This window comes from Ptiloglossa arizonensis, chromosome 2 (assembly GCF_051014685.1).
Source record: "Ptiloglossa arizonensis isolate GNS036 chromosome 2, iyPtiAriz1_principal, whole genome shotgun sequence".
NCBI classification, from domain to species: Eukaryota; Metazoa; Arthropoda; class Insecta; order Hymenoptera; family Colletidae; genus Ptiloglossa; species Ptiloglossa arizonensis.
The window spans coordinates 30,454,534-30,474,308 of record NC_135049.1 but is presented as its reverse complement, the minus strand read 5'-3'; the positions used below and the strand labels follow the sequence as shown (position 1 = coordinate 30,474,308).

The following is a 19,775-nucleotide window of genomic DNA, read 5'->3' as shown; positions in this document are numbered from 1 at the left end:
AGAACGATACTCGATCGCAGCGACGAGTACATTTGTCGGTATGTAACATTGTATCGCGCAACTCGTTCGTATTTACCGTTGCACTTTGCATAGTGCATCACCGGTGATACTTTCTATGTTTCCGATTTGCCGTTTCTTTTTCTTTTTTTTTTTTCCTTTTTTCGTCCACGTTATATACCCAATGATTCCGGAAACTGGGACAGTGCGCATCGGTTATAAAAGAAGATACAAAAGTTTATACGAAAGACGCATACACACGAGCGATAAATTTGTCTCGCTACGGATAAATTTACCGTTCGGTGTACCGGTACATAGCATTGGCCTTATTGTTGCACGTCGCGTAGCAACGGATTAAACGACTGTCGCGCGAATATCGCGTCGCAGAATCCCGATGGCTCTCGGTTAGAATGCACCGCGGTCAAAGGGTTGAACCGTGCACTACCCGTAGCTTCTGTACGGTGTATACACCGCGTGTTCGACGACGTAGCCTCGAGTTGCCCGATCGACGATTCCATATCGAGATACTGTCGCGCGAGATACGATCCGATCCGATCCGAGATTTGTGTTTCGACGGCCGTGTGGCGGGGGATGGAATAGTTACGTAACCGTTTCTGGTAGAACGGACCCGGACAACGACCGACGAAAAAAGAAACGAAACGGAAACGTACACCCTCCCTCGGTAAATGTATCCGTAGGCGTCCAGTTTCGATCGTCGCGTCGCAACGCGGGAAAATCCGAAAAATTATTTACGCCATAGTTGAACATCGATGAGAAATAAATTACATCCTCTGCAAACGTGTCCGCGGACATTTTCCTATTACCGAGCCGGTATGACTGTTTACACCGCAAACGGGCAACATTTCGTCCCGATAATACACGATTAATGTACACCGATTTATTCCCAGCGTTCCAGCCATCGACCACTTTTATTCGTTCAACGTGGAATGTAATTTCATTCCGTAGTTCAAACGGAAATTTTTATCGGACGAATAACGGGATTTAATTATTCTTTATCTCGTGTTCCCAACGGTTAGCAACGATCCGGGGCTCGAGAAATTCCATCGTCCACGGATTGTTCTACCCAGGCCCCCTCGACTTTTATTTACGAGGCGACCGGCAGCTCCGTTGTTTTCGGCAATTGAATTCCATCGAAGAAAGACCAAAGTTTCCGCAACAACCCTACCCCTAATTGGAGACGCCTGTGCGATTTCAGATTCGAGGGAGTCGATGTCCCGCGAAGTCGACGCCACTGCGAAGCGTCGACACGACTCATCGTTTATCCATCACCGAATGACACCAACCGAACTTGCCCTTGTCACTCGGATGTACCTAGATGACATCGACTAAACTTTGCCCTAGTCCCCACTCTCGTCCACCATACTACAAAACAATCCTCGGTACGAATAAAGCCAAGTCCAGCCTTCGAACTGAACACGCGTTGTACTAGGTTGTTCGATAACTTTTGTCGTTTCTTCCATTGTAAAAAAATACTACGACACTTCACCTTTGAACAACTGTACTTTGATAAACGAACGAATCTACGTGAAACTTTGCACACGTTCCTCACTGTACAGTAGTACTATCTTTCCAAAAATAAAACGTCCAAACAAATACTGTTATTTCTTCTCGAACGAAAAAACTTATCGAGCAACCTATCATCTCTTGCTGAACCTTCCTTCGCTACGGTCGAACGAAGTGTCGAAGAAGATTCCCGCGACGATGGAATCTTCTCTCAGCCGAAAAGATTCCTCGAAACGATCGTTCGAATTATTTTCGTTTCGCGTGTTAATTTTCAGCAATCGACGCGTAAATGTACCGTCGCAGCAGGTTCGTTCGTTGTCTTTGAAATTGTTCGCGAACCGACGGGAAAATTGGAATCTTCCCGCGGGAAGGGTGTGGGCGGCTGGGAAAAAAGCGGGGAATTTACGAGGCTGGCACGCGGCGGACGCGTCGATCGATCCGGCGTCGCGGCGGCTATGCAACGCCGCGTCGGAACAAAAAACGTGACGTGACGTTATGCACGTGCACCGCGGGCATAAAATATGCGTGCACCGCGCGTCGATCGGGAGTCACGGGTGCACCGGGATCGATGGCTGCGAAACGATGCTTTTCGAAACGCGGTGGTTCCGTCGTACCCCCGGCGACGATCCCGGACCCCCCCTGGTGCGCGAATACCCTCGCAAATACATCCCCCGGATCCAACTTTTGCCCTCGATCGAAACGACCCTTCCTTTGTTCCCGATCTTCGGGAGAAACATCCCCTCGATTTTACAGGGGGTCCCGGAACGTTCGAAATTAAACGGAACTCCGTTCTGAAAAGACTCGAAATCGTTCCCGATTTTTCGAACGAAATTAACGCGATTCTTTCGGTACACCACAGGGAGTACGAAAAGTGGATAGATGAATGAATTTTTCCGCGATAAAAATAGTGTTTTTAACCTTTCGAAAGGTGATTGTATATTTCTATCGGGTAGTTTTTCATTTCTTTGGAATATCGTCACGCGAAAGTAACCACCGAAATTGCGAACAAGCGATCAGATGTTCCCTGGAATGGATACAGTTGGAAGATCGATAGTCACGGGTAGACTCTGATTTCAGTGTTTTTTTTAGAACGCGTTAACGGTGCAGGTAAACGGTGAAAACGTCTCTAATATTTCCCTGGACCCCGACAATGTCACGATCGCGACTCGTTCGGGGAATCCCTTATCCGAGTTCTCTGTTGGGACGAATCCGACAGGTCGGAGACTGCAGGGCATCTAACAGTCAAGTATGTCGTCCCTTCGAGCTGTCGATAACATTCGACTACGGAGCGTTCGGAGGGAGGACAGTCGTGACAAGATGCTCGAGCCGGTCTGGACGTGTCCCGATGTGTTTGATCACTAAAATCCTATTACCGTCGGTGTACCGGGGGCAACTGGCATCGATCGCGTCCGTGAAAGACTTTGTCCACGTTTCGTCACCTCGAAACGCGCGAAATCCACGCCTGATTCGCGGATTACCCCGCTTTCGAGTCGCCTTTGGCGAACGATACGATCAAACGAGAAAAACTTCCCTCGAACGTTCGATTTTTTACATCCAACCGCGACCACGGTGGTGTCTTGCACGATGTCCGAGAATTGAAAACGATTTTAACGCGTCGAATTTCCGTACAACGGTGTCTCGTACGAGAAGCCTTGATTATCAATAAGCGAGACACCGATGGAGAATTTTTCGTTTCTTTTATTTCCACAGCTGTCGTTCGCTCGATTCGAAGACCGTTCGAGTTATTCGCGATCTTGTATCCGAGCGGACAAATCTTATCGATAACCGTGATGTTGTTCCATTTCGAGTTATTTTCACCAGCCACCCAAGAGTCTCGGGCGCCAATTCCATGGGGGTGTAGGACCTGCGAATCGAACGCGTTAAGAACATTTAATCAAGGGACATCGAAAGGAGCGGGTCTTGGTGAAATCTTGGGGTGGGTGGGCGGAGAAAAGCTCGCGAAGGGTGGGTCCCCGGACAGAAGGGCTCGTAAACGCGTGCCGTCCTCGAGGCTCGAGAGTCCCGATTACACCGAGGGTGTTTATGTGGTCAAGCGAATCCCTGGGAAAAAGGGGCTCGCTCGATATTGGGCTAAGGGCGAGGGTGGCCGAACAAAGGACGAGCCCTCGGCAACCGGACGAGCCGAATCGCGCGGTGTAGGACTTCGCCAATTCTCCTAAACGTAATAAGTTCTTGCGAGCCGGGGCAACCCTGGTGGCGAAAGGGCCGATCGATCTGCCCGGTGGAGGGTGGCTTCGTCGGGGGTTAATTCTTGCGTTCCGTTTACCCTTTAATTTAGGGTGGAACGGGAACGAAGTGAACAGCGAGCCGAACCTCGACGTTTATTTTTTCGGAAACGAGCGCCGAAAGAAAACACGAATCGGGCTAATAAAACTACACGGGAGAGCACCGTAAATACCACCGAAGAAAAATAAAGCACGCGGTGAAAACTTAAATAAAACCATCGAGAAGGGTGTAACGCGAAAATGGAAAGTGACCAACCTTCGATAAATACGTAAAAAAAAGAATATATGTATAAATATATACATAAAACATACGGTGATTTACATCGACGTCGATTCGCCCCCTACTCGTGTTTCGTCGAAAAAAAAAGAACCGGAGACCTCGGTGTCCGGACAGAATCTCAAATTCGATTTTCGGCAAATCCCGATTAAATTCCCGACCTCGACCAGCGTTCAAAATTTCCCGACAATTTTCCGCCCGGTCCACAAAGCGGCAATTTCGAACTTCATCGACAACAGGCCGATCGAAACCAGAGAGGGAGAGAGAAAAAGAGAGAGGGGGGCAAGCGAAAGAGTCCAACGTTCGCCGCGATAACAATTCGACGAAAATAAAATTCTCTCTCCGTCGCTCTCTCTCTCTCTTTCTCTCTCCGTTGGAGCCACGCACGATGAAAATTTCGACGAAACGACGACGACGATCGCGATGCGCGACGATTCGCGAGCGATGTCTCTCGCTACCCGACCATTATCGTTTGACGTACGACCGCGTATGGTCGTAACGTCGATGGATGGCCATTCAAGAACGATGTTCCTATTAATAACCGTGGCTATCGGGGACTGGCGTCGATTTTTCGAAAAACCGCGGAAAACGATTCGTCGAATCGGAAATAAATCGGCGCGGCCCGTTTCGAAAACTTTTTAATTCCGTTATCGGTCCTCTCTCTCTCTCTCTCTCTCTCTCTCCCTCTCTCTCTTTTCCCCTCTTTCGATCCGTCTACGCTCCCTCTTCGTCCAGCGCGCACGAATGCACGCGACGCGATCATTAGACCCGGTGAAATTGAAAAAGGAAAGCAAAAATATTGCTCGACGAGGGAGACGATCGGCGATTCGCGTTGGTCTTTTTTAATTTAACCTAATAATTCGTCGACGCGTTCGGTCGAAGCTTCGGGAGAAAAACGAAATCGAATAAAGACTCGCGGAACAGCGAATCACCGTGCCCCGCGAACACCTTTTCGATTCGTAACGAGTGATTTCTCTTCTTCTTTTCTTTTTTTTTCTCTTTTGCGCGCGCCAAGAAAAATAGTCCTAGCGTTTATCGAAACATTCAACGTTACCGATACAAAAGAAAATATTACTTCTTCCTGTACGCGTTAACGTTGGAACTACCTTCGGTAGTTCTTCTTTTTAAAGTTACTCGATCGTTAACCGTGTCTTTCCCTGCGATATTCGCTAACAGTTATCGAAATGGACGACTAATGGTACTCGTAGATCAATTTACCCTTTCCCCGTTTAGCTTTCAAGATAACGATCCGGTACGAATAGAAATACGTTCACCGTCGGTAGTTCCAGCGTTAAACATCCCCCTCTCCGAGAAACATCGTCAACCCGGTGAATTTCGCAATTAACGTCGAAATCCGCCAAGATTGGCTTCCATCGTTCGAAAATTTATATCGCTCGACGCACTCTCGTGCGCGATACGTTTGATTCTAATTTGTCTTGTCGCGAACTCGATGTCCAATTACGGTTGAAAACTAATTAAAATTGAAGGCGTCTAAGCTGACCGCGATATCGATTCGATCGAACGCATCGACGACAGCTTTGGAAACTGGATCGAATTTTAAGAATTCCAGTCGCGTTATTTATTACCTGGAAATTATTGTTGGGTAGCGTTGAATAGGTACCAATTATCCCCGTCGATCTTCGTTAAATCGTTGGAAAGTAATTCCTTTTTCCGTGCGCGACGCGCGGCCACGTTGGATTCCGCATTAATTACGCATCGATATCGGACGCGAACAGTGTCGGTGCCGCGAACCCGGTAATTCGGTTAGAACCGACATTATTACCAATCTCGACTCACCCGTCTGATTTATGGGATCATTGGACGATCGTTTTATCCGTGTCGCGTGAAATCGACGCGCTTCTCTCGCCGTGATTTTTTTTTCTCTCTCTCTCTCTCTCTCTCTTTCCTACCCCGTGTGTGTAATTCGGTCAGCCATCGTTCCCGAAAATTCGCCCGGACGTCCGGATACGCGAACTTTTACGGAATAATAGCGAACGTGTCAACGCTGGAAAGCCCGTTACCGTCCAAAATGTCTCGATCGTTTTCGACGATGGACCGAAATTGCGCAACGGGTCCCGTTAGACGCGAATTTCGCTCCAATTCCGACGACGAGACGCGACGCAAGAAGACGTATCCATCGGGATCGATTTTCACGGAAATTTCGATCGATGAAAGAAAACGGGGAATCGTTCCACCTTTACGGAGGAGATTGTACTCGAGAAGCAATTGAAACGATTACTGTTCAACGAAAGTGAAATTTCTGGTGGGTCCTCCCTGTAGGGAAATTTTCGTTGCAGAGGAAATTGTAGTTGTCGCGGGAGGAGCGATTACGGTGATTACTGTTTCACCGAAACTTCAATTTCTTCCGGCCGAAGAAAATACGATAGGACTCCCTTCGAAGTACAGAGACGATAATGCTCGTGCGACGATGAAAATTGTGGTCGACACGGGAGAAGAAATTACTCCGATCGTCGCAACGAGACTCGAGTATTTACGATTAGGAGTCGTTTGTAGAAACGTGCGCCGATAGGTCGAGCGTACGCGATTAAATTAGTTGTAAAATTAGAGCGAGAGTCGCGTAATTGGAAAATTATTTAAAGTGCAGCTACGTACGCGACGTAACTCGGCCAAATTGAAGCGCACATTCCCTATCGATCAGTTCGCCGCGATGGTTACCGTCTTCGTTGATTTCGAAAAAGCTTTCGGTAAGTACCGCTCGATTTTATCGACGAAACTTTCAACGATAGGCCGCGAGAGAAACTCGCTCGCCGGGCTTGACAACGAGGAAGATCCCAATTTGGATCTCCTCGATACATTCAAGTCCGGTCGATGCGAGTATCTCATCGTTACGCTTCGTGAGCTATTAAATTATTATTATCGGGCGGTACGAGCGAAATTACTTAACGAGTTTCGAAAGGAAACTGGACGCATAAGCTGCGCGCGCACGATGTACACAGTTGTTTTACAAGGTGTCTCGAATCGAACATCGAGTTTCAAAAGTTTATACCATTTGCTACTTTGTAATGCTCACGCTTATCCGTATTAGTCGATATCTTTTGATATTTATACACGCCCAGGTTGCTAAACATTTTTCAACACTTACGTACGCGAATGTTGCTCGATATTTTTTAATATTTACACATACCCACGTTGCTCGAGATTGTTCAAGACAAGGTGTCTCGGATGGAACATCGAGTTTAAAAAGTTTATACCATTTGCTACTTTGTAATGCTCACTCTTGCCCGTATCATTCGATATCTTTTAATATTTACACACGCTCAGGTTGCTCAACATTTTTCAACACTTACGTACGCGAATGTTGCTCGATATTTTTCAACATCTACATAAACCCACGTTGCTCGAGATTGTTCAATAGTTGGGCGCGTCGTTCGATATTTTTCAAGACACACTTGCGCATCGTTCGATAGTTTTCAATTGCTGCGTACACGGTTCGCGTCGCTCGGTTTTGCCTCGATACTCCCGTTTGCTTATATTGTTCGAATATAGGGCGACGCGGCGGGAAATAGGAAGATAAATCGAATTTTTTCTACGCGAAGAAATCGTGGCGGGGAACCGGTGGAAAAGTCAAGGAGCGCATATCCTCGCGGAGGAGGACTTCCGATTAGAAATTCTGGAGCACCGGTGACGAACGACGTCGTCGAGGATCGAAGGGTCGACGTCGAAGAAACGACGAATCAGCCCGCTGATTGAACGCCCAGGCGACAGAGTCCGATAGAATTTCGATCGATCGGCTCGCGACGTAAATTGCCGCAGACGCACGGACGACGCAAAAACCAATTAACCCACATACTGGAAAATTTCGTACGCTACCGGAACGCTCGCTCGACTCTTCCAGGCTCCTTTCGTGGAAAATTGGGCGACGACGAAAAACATTCCGGAGCGACTTCTGTTTCTTCCTTCGCTCCCTCCCTCGCGCCGCAGCTTCTCCACCGAGCCGTGATTTACGAATTTTTTTTTTCTTTCACGGTAAGAAGAATTTAAAAAAAAAAGAAAAAAATAGAATCGGAAGAATTACGACACTTTTCTCGTGAATTTCTCCGCGTAAATCGCCGCGCAAACGTAAATCGCCCCGAGCAAAGATAAGTAGTTGGCAACAACGATGTTCCACTTTTCTTCCCGTGGAAATATTTCGCTTACAATTTCAATAAACGGTACGTACCGTTTAATTACACTTGTCGCGTTACCGGTTGACTTTATTCGGCGAACGAAGTCTTCGAGTTAACCGCGCGATTCAACCACCGCCACGGAACACCGCAGCCTCGTCTTTCAAAGGACCGTTGGATACTTCGCCGTTTATTTATTTTCACGAATAATGGTAATCCTCGTACGACAATTCCCCGGGCCGTATTAACCTTTCAATCGCGCCAAAGTGTACTCCGGGTGTTTATTTATTTTCACGTATAATGGACTCTTTGTTTCGCGGAACAATTCCTCGGGTTACCGTATCGAGCTTTCGAAAGCGTCAAGGTATACTCGAGCGCGGGGTAACAATATTGTTCTAGATGCTCGAATCGAAGAAAACCACCGGGTGTACAAACTCCTCGCCTTTCGCGAACGATCCCGAAAGATTTCGTTGTTTCGTTTTTACGTATATTCGCGAGTACGATTCTTCGCGAATAAATTACGATATCGATTCACCGTAGAGGTTTACCCTGCCGGTGGTTCGGTCGAATTAATTCGTCGACGAAACGTTATACTCGGTCGTTGGAACGAACCGTGTCGCGTTCGTCGAGAGAATACTTTGACGCGTGTTGGAAATACTTCACCGGTATCGTTACCGATCGGAGTTACCTCAACTTGGACGTTACCTAACGAACGAAGCATCGACGTGGGAATTAAATGAAATAGGGGTTAAATCAAATTGGTTGATTCGCTATCGGCGACGAGCGGGGAACCGGCTTATCGAACTCGTAAGTTAATCGCGGTACGCCCGTGGCACGTGAACAAAGGAAAGTAGATGCGTTTTATCGCGCTGGAAACTCGAATGGTTTCGTTCGCTCCACTTTTATCGGGCCTCTTGGCAAACTATTGTCCGGACGGTTTCGAAATCGCGGAGAAATTCGCGCGGCAATCCTTCAAGAACGACTCGCGACGCTGCGGACTTCCCTTCGTCGAAGAAACGCGAACGCTCGCGGTACGATTGATTCTTTTACGCTTGCTCGAACATCCTCCGAACGGATTCCTCGATTTTTCGTACTCCAAATGTGCAACGATACACTGTTTCTTGGCTCTTGGATGGACGATTCTCGATTCGTTTCCGTATACGTGAAACAAAAGATCCTTCGCACCTCTTATTCGTAACTGACCCTTTGCACTCGAAGCTTTTCCGCTACCAGAAACTAGCACCTTAATCAAATCCTTCGAATCGTGGAATTAATTTCAAACGGAACATTTTCGTTTCAATATTTTAAAAATATGTATGTTTCCATCTTACAAGAAAGGAGTAATTGAATTTTAATTGAAATTCCAAACCACGATGGTTTTTCGAATTGGACAAAGTACATCGAATGAAATGGGGATCGAGGGTTAACACTTTGAAAATGTTACTCGAGAACGTAACAAATTTCATTTTCAAAGTCGTGTCTATGCACTGTGTTCGAATCTTGCGATTTCGTTTCTCGAGAGGGTCCACGGTACGAAACGATCAACACCTCCGACCTGAAATAAAATTGACGCAAATAAAAAGAAAAAAAAAATAAAAGGAGCATCGTCGCGCGAAACGATCCAATATTAACAAAACTGTTGCGTACACCCGGGGTTGCGGGTACGTCCGCAATTACGGATGTATGGAATAAACGAACACGTGGAAAGCGAAAAATAGCTCGTTCCTGTCCCAGAAACAGTTGACGATATCTAGGCCGTTATAAATAATTACTACAACATTGTTGCATCCCGCGTCGCCCGCATCTCGTATCTCTCTTAATTAGTCCATTCCATTTTAACGAGCCATAATCTGCCGGCACGATGATTATATTTTTGTCGCTCGGCGCTTCGGCGACCCCGTTCGATGGAATTCTTCGAGGCATCGTTGGAAAAATATGTTTTAAATCGAATTCCCGATCCTTTAACGTCGACGTTGTCGTTTCTCGCGGCTCGACGTGCCTCGGGCAGATTACTTCGGCTGGATGCTACGTCGAAAGCGATAAAACCCTTTAACTGTGAAAACACCGTGTACGTATAAAACATCCCGACTTCCGTGAACGGAATTCTGTAACGCTTCCTACTTCCTTGCTTAATGTTCACGTGTACTCGTAAGTACGATTATTAAAACGAAAGTTGTGAAATTAATTCAGCAGTGGTTTTTCCCTCGGGCCGATAAATTCAGCAATAATAATTTTTGAACCGCCGCGCTCGAGTGCAATTCGCTTGAAAGAAAATACTGTGTATATATATATATGTATATATATACACACGAACTTTCCGACATCCTGCAACGCCCCTTCTTTACTTTCTTGATTTTCGCGTATATTTCTAAGCGCAGTTATTAAGGAGGGAAAAAAATCTATAAAATTAATTCAACGCAGAAGTTTTCCATCCAACCGATTCCCTCGGTAGGTTAATTCTGTCCTACTTAATCTTTGCAAATATTTGTGTTTGAAAAAAGTCTATACAATTGATTCAACGCAGAGGCTTTCCTATCGATCGATTCCTCCGAGAAGGTAACATTCTTGCTTAATCTTTGCAAATATTTCCAAGTGTAATTATAAAAAAAAAAAATCTGTATCCAACGCAGAGGCTTTCCTATCGATCGATTCCTTCGAGAAGTTAACATTCTTGCTTAATCTTTGCAAATATTTCCAAGTGTAATTATTAAAAAAAAAAAATCTGTACAACGAATCCAACGCAGAGGAGTTCCTATCGATCGATTCCTCCGAGAAGTTAACATTCTTGCTTAATCTTTGCAAATATTTCCAAGTGTAATTATAAAAAAAAGAATCTGTATCCAACGCAGAGGCTTTCCTATCGATCGATTCCTCCGAAAGGTTAGCCATCCGAGTAAATAATGTCGATTATTCGAAAGAATCGGACACCTCTTTCAGTTCGCGGAACAGATTGGACCGCTGGCGAGCAGTTTGCGATGTTCGAGCACCGTGACCGTTCCTCCCGAGTTGGGACCAGCCGTATCCGAAACGCGAGGACCCACTTTCTTCAACGTGGCACGAAGAAACACGGACTTTAAGGTCGCGTTGTCACGCCGGCTGGTCGGCTGGACGTAACCGGAGCATCGACGGTGACGTGGACGCAAATCCGAAGCCCGCTGGGAACGGGGAGATTAATGCGGTTATGCGATTCTCTCGGCACGAGACAACGAGTCGGTCGGCCGGCTTTTTCTCGGTTTCCCCGCGGCCATCCTTCGATCCTTGGATCCCACTTTGCCCGTCCAAGGACTATATCCCCCTCGTAGTGGAATTCTTCCGTCGTCGAGCGACGAGATGCTGCTGCTGCTGCTGCTGCTGCTGCTGGCTCGTATTCGCGAACAGGAGACCCGCTAAGATTCGGAATAAATGCAAATCCTTTCCGTCTGTCTCTCGTCTTATCGCTGGAATTCTAGGTTAGGTTCGCAACACCGCTTAACTCGCCTTCAGCGTCCTATCTGTAATGTTTATCGCCGCTGGTGTCGTATTTTATTTAATCCTTCGATTCTCGTACATCCGTGGATCCCGTAAACACGCATTATTTATTTTATTTGAGAATTTTATTTCCATTTACCATCGTCACGGTGTAGAAATTCTTGGAAACGCGGGCACGAGAAACGAGAAAAGAAATAAAAAAAATAAATAAGCATCGCGGTTACGGTGAACGTCGCCTCGCTGATTGACTTTAAATTATTCAGGTCGATATTTTAACGGTAGTACGGAGAAATCTATCTGTCTGAAAACGATTCGATCCGAACCGACCGAAAACTCGAGAAATTGGTGCTCCAGGGGCCTGGAGCGCGAAACGTTGACCGTCGAAGGTCGTGGAGCGGCTATCCCCACCGCGTTGCTCGGTTCTTGGCTCCGCCCACCCCGTTTAAAGTACCGAGGCAGCCACGGTGTCAAAGAGGGGGTAAACGCGACGTCTCGAGTCGCTAAGGCGACCTTGAACGGCCCATATTATCTGACTCGAGTATAATACTCGGTGCCAGTGCCTTCTACGCGTGTATAATACAAACGTGCGAGTAAGCGCGCGGCTGTTTAGAATATTAAGCAATCCGGTGGGCAAGAATAAACGAGGAATCTACGAGTACGGATTCTTTCAACGAGGAATATTCCCTTCCACGATATTTTCGGAACTCGATCGCGCGCCCACCGGGCGGATTATTAATTATCCTCTCTCGTATCGGTCCCTCGGATTCGAGTCGGGGGATATTCGACGACGATGGGTACGCGGGCACGATAGACGTTCCCAGGGTTGAAAGCTCGTTTATCGTCGAACGTGTGGGAACGGAGAAGCGAATATTGTTAACGAAGCACCGGTTACGCGGCAACAACGACGGCTAAACCAACAAGATCGTTCGGTGTTCCGTTTCAGCGCCGCTAAAAGTGAATAAAAACCACGATACGCCAGGGGAAACTGTGTTACAGCGTATAAATCAGTTACGGTACACCGACGCCGGCAAAAGTCGCGAAAACGCGAGCCTTTTGCGAACAGGTGTACGCGACGGATGAAATACTTTCGGATTACGAACTTAGAACGCGCGCCCCGATTTTTGTGTCCCGATCGTACAACGGAAAATCAAACGTACACGCTGCGGACAACGCGATGAAAATATTCTTCTCGAGCGTCGACTCGAGCCCGAGAAGTGTCTGCTAACTTTCGATCGCGGGACGATAAATTTATCTTCCTCCTACGAAAAAGTGCTTTCTTTGCCTCGTCCAAGGTCAAAGAAATATAAATTTTCAAGTACGTTTCCGTTGGCTCCGAATATTTAAAAAATGGTACACAAAGATAACGTTGAGTAAATTTCCACCGAAAAAAAAAAATGAGCATTCTTATCGGGATAAATCTGTCTAGTAACGAACGAAAGGTAAACAATATTTCGGCGAGTTATACGTTCGATAGAAAGTACAATCTGAATTGCCACGATCGAATTATGTTTCACGTTGGATAACTGTCGGTCGAATAAACAGTTACACGGAGTTTCTATTCGTCGTCTATCGTTCCAATAAGATTCTACCTATTTATCCACGCGTTCGCCAACAATACCTTCTGTACACTTCTCAGTATCTAAGGTGCGCTCACAATTTTTCCAAAACGTACAATAAAATTGAGAAAAACGATACAAGATCGACGGGGTACCCCTGAAACTTCTAAGATATCCTAAAGGAAACCTCTCCGCGCGGTTCCAAGAAAATAGAAACAATCGTAAAGATGATGGATCGTCGAGTAAAGAATAGAAACGAAGAAAACGCTCCGAGATATTAATTGCAGCTTCGAAACCATCAAGAGGTCCAGAAGAAAACCTCTCCGAATTTTTCCAAAAGGAACATCAATCCGGGCACGCAATTCGCTGTAACGCGATTGAAAAAGCATGGTTGTTCATCGATCGATCGACGACCAAGCGATATCGGTCTCGTCCATAGAAACGCGTCATCGCGCGCACGGACGCGCCCACGCGCGTATTAACCACCGTGCAATTAGCATATCCTGCGTCGCGGCGCACACGCGTGCACACGCGCGCGCGCTGCGTGCACTACATAATGCATCGGGCGATGTGCAAGGACGGGGAGGAGAGCGGGGAAATCTCACGGGGAAGAGGCGTGCAATGTCGTTGCACCAGATGCCACGCGAGGAGGAAAAACTAAAGGGGAGGGGACCGGCTCCTAGACGTGGAAAATCGAAGGAAAAGCTACACCAAAGTTGCAAAAAAAAGAGAGAAAAAAAAAATAGGAAACAACGAACAGGGGGGTTACTCGTTACCAAGTGGAAATTGCCAGGTGAAACTTGGAAGTTTCGAGCGAAACGAACAACTTTTCGTGCGCGAGACCGGCTTTGAGTATTGGATTATTAAACAATTTTTTTTTTTTAAGGAGTCTTGCGAATGGAGAAAAAAATCGCTCGACGATGTCCACACGTTCTACGTGTTCCACGACGATAGTGTTCGCGCCTATGATCGATCTTTCTCTCGCCCTGCGATACACGACAGTGGTTGTCAACCGAGTGATTTTATAATTGACTGGATTCGAAATTGTTTTTTACACGTATTCGACTGCTAAATTACGCCGTGGCTTCGATGGTGGAGAGGACGGTGCGATGATGTTCTAACGTGAAAATTTGTAAGGTGAAAAAATCCTAGCACGAAAAAATCGTTCCGCGACAAAGTGTAGCGGTCGTAGATTGGAAGCGATTCGAAGTACCTCGAAGACACTAGAGGAAGTCGAGACGATGGGAGAAGTAACCTTCGACGACTAATCGATCTGAACGCCGAGTATAGAGACGACTTTCCACGGAGAAACAGTCGGAGACATCGGTAGGAGCTCGTGCCGTGTTCGTATCCGATTCCTTCCGATCGTCGATCGACCGAGCGCAAGCGTCTCGGACGTTGTCGCAATTAATTTACAAGGTTGATCAACGCCATCCGGAATACAGAGAGGTCCCCGACGATCCTCTCGAGAATGATTTACCTTTCGCGGCCACGAAGAAGAAGCTCGAGCGTAATTCCATTAGCTCGGCACGTAGAGAGAACGAGGCTGGCCGAGCAAAAGGGCGCGAAGTCGACGGTTCCAGTCGATAAATCGAAAAAGAGGGGGGAAAAAAACGAGGAAAAATGGAGGATAAAGAAGGAAAAGGAGCAAACGTAGGAAGAGTAGGGCCGAGTGGAAAGAACGAGGAGGAGGGGAGGAGAAGTGGCGGCGATTCCACGTTGTAAAGTGGGTCGACTAATTACCAGGTGAGGATCGAAGTGTGCCTTTGTCGGTCCGGCAAGGGCATAGACGAGGAGAGAAGAACGGAAGGGGCTAGACGGAAGAGGGTAGGGGTCGAATCGTAGAACAACCGTGTAGATTCAGCCGCTTGGAAAATAATTAAACGCGAATTGTTTCTCCTTTTCGAAGAAAACGATGAATCGGCGCGACGAGGGTCTGCGTTTCGGAGTGAAAAGAATTGTTCACGGATCATTGGCGAAGAGAGACGCGATCGTGATTATTTATCGAGGCAAAAGGTGCCGAAACGACGAGTCCAGTCGACGAGAATCGATTTCGAGTTGCGACCGAGAACGTTGCGAAACCGTCCATGAACGCGTGCAAACTGCCGAGGCGTCCGCGAGTCAATATCCCGAGAAACGTCGCGGCACCTAATTATCGGGGCAAGATTAACGTTGGCTTCGGTTATCGATTGTCCAGGCCACCAGCGACGGCCAGACGGATTCGAGATACCTCGACGTTGTCCACGGATCGATATCCCGGAGATATCGTGCACCGTCGCGAGTACGCGCCGGTTTGACGCTCGGTTGACGGACACGCGTCGTGAAATTTACCAATCGGTCCTGGGAATTGTTCGTTTCCACCTTGGTGGGAGGAGGAAAGTCGAGGAACTATTATCGAGGGAAGAGGTAACGGGTAATCGTATTGGAAGAACGACTAGTCGATTTCTATCTGGATTCTTTGCGTTGCAATTTTCTCGATTACAATCGTTGCCAGTGAGAATTTCGCTGCGTTAGAATTTGACAAGTTACGATCTTTAGAGTTACAATTATTTCGTGTTAGAATCTTTTGAGCTAGAATCTTTCAAGTTAGAATCTTCCAGGTTAGAATCCTTCAAGTTAGAATCTTTCAAGTTACACTTTTTCAAGTTATATTTGTTCAAGTTGCTATCTTTCAAGTTACAATCTTTCAAGTTTCAATCTTTCCAGTTTCAATCTTTCAAGTTATCATCTTTCAAGTTTCCATCATCTTTCAAGTTACAATCGTTCAAGTTACAATCTTTCAAGTGACAACCTTACAAGTGACAACCTTACAAGCCACAATCTTTCAAGTTACATTTTTCCAAGTTACAATCGCATTACCTAACATTCTTTAGCATATCTTAACGCAAGATCTCACTCGCTCACTCTCGATACATTATCCTCCCTCGTTGGAAAGTTCGATACGGATAAAAATTCTCCAATTCTATACTCCGAAACGTCCCCTCTTCTCACAATTCGATATTTGAGCACGGCTAACGTTCGCGTGAAAATGGAATCCAACTACCCTTTCTCTTTCTCTTTCTCTCTCTCTATATATATACAAACGGAAGTAATTAGCTCGTCCGGCGATTCCTGGAATTCGATCGAGTATACCCGGGATCGTTTTCTCGAAAATGTTTGCACCTGTTGCGATTCATCGAGGACGGGTGTTGACGCGCGACAGAAAACATCGGCGATATTTCTGGGCGATTGAAAACCAGGCAACCGGGGTCCTCGATCGAGATAAAAGCACGCCGAGGAAACAAAGGAACGGACCCGGAAGAGGGGGTCGTCGGGGGTCGTGGAAAAACGGGCACGCGGAAAATCTCACCGCGGGATTTTCGAGCGAATTTCATGCGGGACCGTGCCGGCTTCGACTGCGTTTCCATTGACGAGACTCGCCCAACGGAAATGAAAACTTTGTTTACATCGTGGACGCTAATTACTCGCTGACAGTTATTCCCGGATTTGTCGTTCGAGCTCGGCGGAAGGGGACCAAGGGGTCGAAAGTTTAATTCGAAACACGGTGTACCGTGGAACAACGTTAAGTGCTTCGTAAAATAAATAACAAACTCGGTTATTGCGTTAGGTGTCTCGACGTTTCTTTTTCTCCTCCGAGAAACGTAAGAGGAACGACCTGGTGGCTCGTGGAGGATTTTTCGGAGAGAAAACCACGAGAAAAAGAAAATAAGATCCTATCGACCACGAAGGGAAGAATCTTTCTTCGGAAAGAAACATTTATTCGATCGATGAACCAACCAGCCTGCGCGCCGTAAGAATACGTTTTCAATCCCGTGCGGAGTGTACATTTCGCGCGAAAGGGTTTAGAATAAAAAAAGAAAAAATCGATCCAACCGTTCGAGGGACTTGCGAAAGCGTAAGGTCGCGGAGATATGCATCGGTTCGGGATTCAAAACCGAGATCGTTTCGTTTCACCTTCGTAGGTGGAAACGCGAATCCTGCGAACTTACCCCGGCTCGGATCGCGCGTCGAAAAACTGCAGGGTTTTCGAGAGGAACGGGTCCGCTTCTGTTCCGGAGCAAAGCGAATCCTCCGCAAGATAAAAGCGTCGTTCGGCTGCAAAGAACGGCCGGAGAGAAAAACAAACGCGAAAGAAGGGCGGGGTGTAATGAAAAATGTCGCGTGCAAAATGCCAGACGGCGGTGTGGTCGCTCGGAGCCGAATTTCGTCGTTTCCAACCGATGACAAATGATGATGACGACAACCGGGATGGTCCATCCATACGCGGGCTCTCCCTTTCTCTCCCTCTCTCTGGATATCTCCCTCTCCCTTCCTCTCTCTCTCTCTCTCTCTCACTCTCTCTATTTCTCCCTCGCTGTTTCAGCCCCAGTCATCGCACCCTCCCTCTTCGTAAAGGTTGCCATGACGACAAGGACACCCCGTTTAGGCAGAGACGACATGCGCGCCTGAAAGAACCCTCCGGTTCGATCGCGTCAACCCCTCGATATCTCGATTCTTTTTCCCGCCTCGTTTGCCCGCGCGCGATCGACTCGATGAAACTGCGCGACCGAGAATTAACGGATAACGCGACCGCGCGTTTCTCTCCTCGCGAGAACGAGGGAAAAATAAAAAAAAAAAATAAAAAAAATAAATAGAGAGAGAGAGAGAGAGAAGACAACTCGAAGGGAAGTGCAGTTGTCGCTGTATGCGGTTAGGGTGTCGCCGAGCCCTTTCGCGGTTCGATTATCCTCGAAGAGGACCGGGAACAATTCGATTCGAATACTATGGATTTTTTACGCGCTCACCGCAAATACGAAAAGTCTATCGAATGTGGCGCGCAGATGTCCACGTTCGTGGAATTAAATATTAATCGTATCTATTTAGAAAATAGAGGATTTTCTACCGTGTTATCGTATAGTATAAATGCACAATATCGAAGGAAACTGTACGTACGGTGCTCTCGACGTTTAATCAATCGGTATACCGATGTTCGATTTTGCTTTTCAGCTTTGGTCGTCGGTACTCTTCGTCCAATTGGTAAACTAAGTCGAGAAACGGTACAAAGTTTCGATCGGGCTTCGATAAAACCTCTATCGCAACCTGACCGATTTATCGTATCAACGTAGTCGTATTATTTCTCTTACGAATGTAATTATTATTGTACATCCTTCCCTGTCGTTCTTTCCCTTCCTTCTTTGTTCTTTGAACTGTTAGGTTAACAACAGAGCGTACCTTTGCCTTTGTACCGAATGTACACTTAATTCTATTCCCCTCTCGATACCGTATTACTTTACTTTCCTTTTTAACGTACACAATCTTGCTACAATAAAAACGTATTATCGTTATTGTTATTATTATTATTATAATGCAGAAACGTTTCCATTCGCTGAACGCGAAGTATAATTTCACCCCGTGATTGAAATTTTAATTTCCACTCGACGAGCATCGATTCGAACGTTCGTCCCTTTCGTTCTCGAGCTTTTGGATCGGTACCAAACGACTCGTTCGAAAGAAAGGTATCTCGTTGAGAACGATCTCGAACGACCTTGAAATTTCAAGTACGAATCTATCTCGAACGTACGACAGATTCGCGAATACTCGCGCGGCGATTAACACGGCGCGCGAACGTATCGTACAAATTTCCAACGCAAAGTTTACCGTGAAAAAAAAAAAGCGTTGGAAAAATATATTTTCAGATGGACAAAGTACGAAGATACGCGCGAGCGCGAACGCGAACGCGTATCGAGCAAACATGGAAAACGCGGAGAATATTATCGTCGATTCGCGTCGCTTAAGCGGAACGCGCGTCATCGTGACTGACACAACAATACCGAATGCGCCGGAGAAATTACCAGCGACCGTAATTGTTATCAATATTGCGTTCAACAGGTACGTCATTGCGGGCTAATATAAATGTAGACCGGTCGCTCGAGTCGCGGCACTCGTAAATCGACGACGTGGGTCCGCGAGCGGAATCCTCGCGCGTAATCGGTGAAAGCCTTTTACAATTTCTCGCCGTGGACTTGTTTACGATTTACGATGACTCAGCCGTCTCGTTATCCGATCTCGATCTCCGCGACGATAAGGTCGCGAGCGAGCGACGAGTATTCGCGACGTGTAAAAATTCCCGTACGAGATCCGTTCGGCGTGAACCATCTGAAATGTTACGAGAGCGTGTTTCGGTGGTCGATCGTGCGCGTTTCGGTTCCACCGTATCGAAAATAAAATAGTTCTCGTTCGTGTAACCGCTACTCGAGGTATAAGTGCCACCTCGAAAACTCGAGGCGTTTATCGAACTTTGTCCCGGGCCGCTCTTGCGACGCAACATCGAAAACCGTTCTGTCGCGATCGACGCGTAACAGTTCGGTATCTCGCGCGATTCCTCGACCTTGGGCTTTATCGTCCGATCGAGAATCTTCGAAATAAATACGCGAAAGAGAAAAAGAATCTTCGCCGGCGGAAATACTCGATCTTCGAAATAAACAATACGATACGTGGGTGAAATATTCAATTAGATAAAAAAAGAATCTTCGCTATTGTAAATATTGAATGTTTGAACCGAGCAACGCGAAACGTACGTGAAATATGTAATTAGATAAAAAAA

The 19,775-nt window shown here is 46.7% G+C and overlaps 1 protein-coding gene across 3 annotated transcripts in view; it reads right to left on the bottom strand.

Moving 5' to 3' along the window:
* Nmo (serine/threonine-protein kinase nemo) overlaps window positions 1-19,775 on the bottom strand; it is a 243,305-nt gene that overhangs the window by 129,597 nt on the left and 93,933 nt on the right. The window lies entirely within an intron of this gene.